General features: G+C 36.6%; 1 pseudogene; it reads right to left on the bottom strand.

Annotated features, from left to right (window-relative positions):
• Positions 1–4,506: 4,506 nt before the first annotated feature.
• On the bottom strand, positions 4,507–4,606 carry LOC127116523 (uncharacterized; annotated as a pseudogene).
• Between the last annotated feature and the right edge of the window lie 1,329 nt (positions 4,607–5,935).

Raw genomic sequence — 5,935 nt, 5'->3', positions numbered from 1 at the left:
TTTGAGGCTTAATCCAAAGGAGGGAATTATGGCTTGACTTATGTCATAAATCTTATTATCTCTTGGTTAGATCTTTCTTCTTTAGGTTTTACTTTACTGCTTTAGGATCTCTCTTTTTTAAAACCTTCTTGTTTTCAATTTGAAACACTTTCTCAATAAACATTGACTTTGGTCAAGTGATTTTTAAAAACCTTTTTCTTGAATAAATGTTTAATCAATCTTAAGCATGTTCAAACCAAATTCAAAAGACCTTCAAAAATGCATAACCCTTCCAAACCATTTTGTGCCTCTTTGTGCACGTTTTCTTTTTAACTTTTCTCAAGGCATTAGACATGAGTCATTTCGATAGTTGAGTTATAATTCTCCTATCTCCATGGTATTGATGATAATTCTTTTTCATCTGTGAGAACTAGTGGCATACTTGTTGATTTTATCCAAGTTGGAGTCCTTCTCATGGTGATGCAAAGTTCTCATATTTGTGGGGAACTAGTTGAGTATTCTCCTTAAAATGACAAAATTTATTTTTTCCATAAAAATTAATCAAAACAAACTCCTTTTGTTATTTTTACAACGAACTACGAGGTTTTTATCCTCCATTGCACTTTGTTGGTATGTAGGCATGAGACTTTAAAAGTCTTGGCAAACATCAAATCACAAGAAAATATACTTCTTTTCCCATCTCTTCAATCTTTTAACAAATAACATCTTTTTTCAAACCAAAAGACACATTTTCAAAGAGGTTCCCATGGAGGACCATGGATGTTTAGGGTGTTAATACATTCCCTTTCCATAAATAACCCCCGAACCCTTGTTCTCTTTTTATTAGTTTTGTTTTAAAACGCCTTGGGTTTTGTTCATACTTTTTCCCTTTTCCTTTGAAAACAATAAAAGCGCGACGATGACTCTTGTTTTACGAATATGATGTCGTCAATGAACATCTTGAATTCTCCTTGCATCACCAATGAAAATTATTCACACATTTCTTTGTTTATTGATCCGAATATGATGTCGTCAACATAGATTTGAACCAATAAAGTGTTACCTTTAATTTTCTTAATAAACAAGGTCTTGCCAACTTTACCTTTTTCAAATCCCTTTTCACAAAGAAAGTTGCTAAGACGATCATACCATGCTCTTGGTGATTGCTTTAGGCCATAAAGATCTTTCCTCAACATGAATACATGTGAAGGATTCTAGAAGTCTTCAAAGCCCATGGGTTGTTTGACATAGATTTTTTCATTGATGTAGCCATTCAAGAATGCGCTCTTGACATCCATTTGGGATAACTGAAAATTTAATGAACAAGCATAAGCAAGTAATAAACGAATGGCTTCTAACCTTGCAACCGGAGCGAACGTTTCTTCAAAATTAATGCCTTCCTCTTGATTTTATCATTGGGCCACCAACCTTGCTTTATTTCGAACAATTATACCATTCTCATCAAGCTTGTTCTTAAACACCCATCTGGTACCTATGATGTGTTTACCACTTGGCATAGGGACAAGTTCCCAAACTTGACTCCTTTCGAATTGGTCTAACTCTTCTTGCATAGAAGCTATCCATTGGTCGTCTCCTAAGGCTTCATCAACTTTGGAAGGTTCAATTTGTGAAACAAGCGCCATATTCAAGCATGCATCTTTGAGATTTAATCTTGTTGAAATGCCTTGACTAATATCACCAATGACTTTATCAATTGGATGATCTCTATGAGTTCTCCATTCTTTAGGTAGATCATTATCATTTGAGTCTTGTTGAATTGGTTCTTCATGATGTTTCGTTTGATTATCATTGATGTCTTTGGAAGTATCTTCTTGAGGAACATCTACAATATCATCATCATCACACAAAACAACATCCTCCTTGGGAGGGTTAGTTTCATCGAAATAAACATGCATAGATTCTTCAATATTTAAAGTTCGTTTATTATAAATTCTATATGCTTTACTAGAGAGAGAATAGCCAAGAAAAATACCTACATCGGACTTTTCATCAAACTTACCAAGGTTGTCTTTGTCATTGTTTAAGACAATGCATTTGAATCCAGAGATGTGAAAATGAGCAATGTTTGGTTTCCTTTCTTTGAAAAGTTCATAAGGAGTCGTTTTCAAAATAGGTCTTATAATAACTCTATTACTGATAACATGAAATAATATCACATTTTTGGACTCGATTTAATTAAATTATATTATTATTTGTTTCAATTTATTTCATTTTATTCGATATTACTTGGTATTTTTCCTTCTATTTGTCTCAGGTAACTTATTTGAAGCATAAGTGAAAAAGGAAGAAAAGGGGGTGCAAAAAGATAATGAGAAGCAAATTCCACTAAAGCCCAGCCCACAATCACAAGCCAGGAGCGTTGAAGCTGTGACGACCGCCACACAAGGTGTGACGAGCGTCACGCCCTGCTACCTTGTGTTACGAGCGTAACACATGGTGTGACGAACGTCACACCCCTCTCCTATATTTTTGGCTTTTAACGCGCAACAGAGGCACGTTGAAGCCTATTCTTCCGCTTGACTCTTGGAACGTGAAGACTACTTACGGAAGGCATTTTTGGAAACCGTTACAAAAGTGGATTAATATAAATAGTTGCTTGGATCCAACCCTGAAGCCCCGTCTCTTTCCGCCGTGCAAGCATATTTTAGAGCATTACTTTTCTACAGCTTTCTATTTTATTAGCAATTTTTATTTCTTTCTTTTCCAGTCAATCTTTCAAGCACTTAATTAATTTTTCACACAATAGTTTCTACACCGGAAACTATTGTGTATCTTTTACTGGATCTAACCTTACGTTAGATCATAGTATTTTATTCCTTCGCTTTTATTTTCCTGTCCGATTGAAGAGTTCAAGAACAAATCCAACCGGTCTGTGGTGGAGTGTTCAAGATTGCTATTAATTATTCAGGTTCTTTAATTTATTGTTTTAATTTATATATGCTCTGCATTGCTGTTTATTTATACTGTTTGCCTGAGATGATTTTATTTAAGCATGATGATTGTTTAGACCCGTTTAGCATGTCCGGCTAAGTATTTTAGATATCGGTATGTAAAGTAAGCGGAATGAAGGAATCAAAACTAAGTTGGTTTAATTTCATTTAAAAATAAAGTCACTCTTTTTATGGTCTCAATTTACAGGGTTAATCCCAAAGTTTTTGTACGAGAGTAAAAGACATAAAGAAGTTAAAATCAATAGAACGAAAATTTGAGTTTTTAACTGGACAGTGTAAATTGGACATTAATTCTAAATCAGGGCGAAAGCAATTTTTAGAGTTAATTAAATTCTAATCTTTTTCAAAAAGTATTTTTAAAGGTTAAATGTGAGGAAGAGAGTTAAGCATTTAAGTTTAATTATATAATCTAAGTCAATAGAGCGAGAGTTTGAGACGAGGGTGTTTAAACGGTTAATGTTTTCTTAAAAAAAGTTTTTATAGATTCTGTTGTTTTCAAAAAGTGATTTTGGACTTAACTAATAAGTGACAGCTACGTTAATATAAAGTCATGGTCTATTCAACAGAGCGAGAGTTTGAGAAAAGGCTTTTAATCAATAGTGTCTACTGAAAAGATTTATTTTAAAACCAAGAAACCAACGAAGATTTGATTCCCTAATTACGACGAACTACATACCGATATCCGCTTAATTGATATTTAATTTAGATCTAATTTTAGTTTTACTTTTCCCCCAAACAATCAAAGTATCATCCGCCTTAGCTTTACGAGGTAACCTTAGAAAACGATATATCGATTCATAAGTCCCTGTGGGATCGATATCTTTTAAAACTACGCGATAGAACTGTGCACTTGCAGTTAGTACCCCAAATCGACTCATAAAGTCGCGATCAAGTTTTTGGCGCCATTGCCGGGGACTTTTATTTAGTCGATATCGTAACTCTTCTGTTACGCTGTAGAGACTAAGGCAATTTTTCTTTTTTTCTTTTTTTCTTTCGTTGATTTGTATGCCACACACTCGCTCACAAGGCGAGCCGTTTTACTTACGAATCAACGACGTTGAACTATATCTCTGAGTCTTACGACAAATTCGGGAATATCGTGCTGCAAACAATCTCCCTCCTATCGAAGTGCCCGACCTCAAAAATCTTCTTCCTTCGCCGATACCCGAGATGGCAGAACCAGCTCGAGCTCTTCGAGATTACGCCGCTCCATCGCAAGATGAGCCGCATTCGAGTATTGCTCCACCCGCAATCGAAGCAAACAACTTCGAACTTAAACCTTCGCTGCTACAAGCAGTGCAACATAATCAATTCTCTGGAAATCCTACCGAGGATCCAAACCTTCATTTATCCGTATTTGTCCAATACGCTGATACTATTAAAGCTAATGGTGTCACTTCAGAGGCAATTCGACTTCGTCTCTTTCCTTTCTCGTTAAGAGATAAAGCTAGAAGATGGCTTCAGTCTCTTCCTTCCAACTCAGTCACCACATGGAACGAGTTGAAGAAAGTCTTTCTTGCCCGATATTTTCCTCCAAGCAAAACAGCTATGTTGAGAGCCCAGATAAATGGATTTAAACAGAAAGATAACGAGTCTCTTTTCGAAGCATGGGAAAGATACAAAGACATGATGAGACTTTGTCCACACCATGGTTAAGAGGACTGGTTAGTAATTCATACCTTCTATAATGGTCTCTTGTACAACACAAGGTTAACAATAGACGCCGCCGCAGGTGGTGCGCTTATGGATAAACCTTATGCCGATGCTTATCAACTTATCAAAAGCATGGCCCAAAATCATTATCAGTGGGGAAGCGATCGAACAATGGTAGAGAAACCTCAAACGAAAAGTGGCATGTACGAGATAAGTAACCTTGATCATGTTAATGCAAAAGTGGATGCTCTGGCCCAGAAAATTGAAAGTTTAAATGTATCACCTCCAGCCACCGTGGTTGCCGCAACTCAAAATTGCGAAGTCTGTGGAATCCAAGGTCACACTCCTACAGTCTGTCAACTCCTAACAGGAATCCAAGCAGAACAAGTGAATTATGCTCAAGGAAATCCCTACTCGCATACCTATAACTCTAACTGGAAGAACCATCCTAATTTTTCATATAAGAGTAATAATGCTTTATACGCACCAGGACAAGCTCCCAATCAAGCCCCAGCTATACCTTCGGGATATCAAAAGCCGATCCCATCTACATCTAACAATAACGTTCCTAGGAAATCCAACTTGGAAATCATGATGGAGAACTTCATAGTTTCTCAACAGCAAACCAATAAGGACTTCTTAAACCAGAATGTACACACTAGCGAACAAATTAAGCAACTAGCAAGTAAAGTAGATACCCTGGCTACCCATAACAAAATGCTAGAAACACAAATCTCACAAGTAGCTCAACAACAAGCGCCTACTACTGCCCCAACTGGTACATTTCCTGGACAGCCCCAACCTAACCCGAAAAGCCACGCTCATGCAATCATATTAAGAAGTGGAACGGAAGTAGAAGGACCGTCTGATCCAAGGATGGAAAACCAAAACTCTAAAAAGTCAACTGAGGAAGAAAGTAAACCTAAGGAAAAGGAAGAGAGTAATAAGGAAACCGTAGAAAAGAAAGAACCTTATGTACCTCCACCACCATATAAACCACCTATCCCTTACCCTCAAAGGCTTATTAAAACCAAAGATGCAGGCCAATTTAAAAAATTTGTTGACCTACTGAAACAATTAAACGTCACAATTCCGTTTACAGAAGCTATTACGCAGATGCCCTCATATGCTAAGTTCTTAAAAGAAATTCTTTCTAATAAAAGGAAACTTGAAGATAGCGAAACCGTTACACTCACTGCTGAATGTAGCGCCATAATCTAGAATATGCCTCCAAAACTTAAGGATCCTGGTAGTTTCTCTATACCCTGTCACATAGGAAAATTTGTCATAGATAAAGCCTTATGCGATTTAGGAGCCGGTATCAGTGGTAT

Source organism: Lathyrus oleraceus, chromosome 1 (genome assembly GCF_024323335.1).
Source record: "Lathyrus oleraceus cultivar Zhongwan6 chromosome 1, CAAS_Psat_ZW6_1.0, whole genome shotgun sequence".
NCBI classification, from domain to species: domain Eukaryota; kingdom Viridiplantae; phylum Streptophyta; class Magnoliopsida; order Fabales; family Fabaceae; genus Lathyrus; species Lathyrus oleraceus.
Note: the sequence above shows the minus strand (reverse complement) of the source record. Positions and strands in the feature narration are given on the sequence as shown.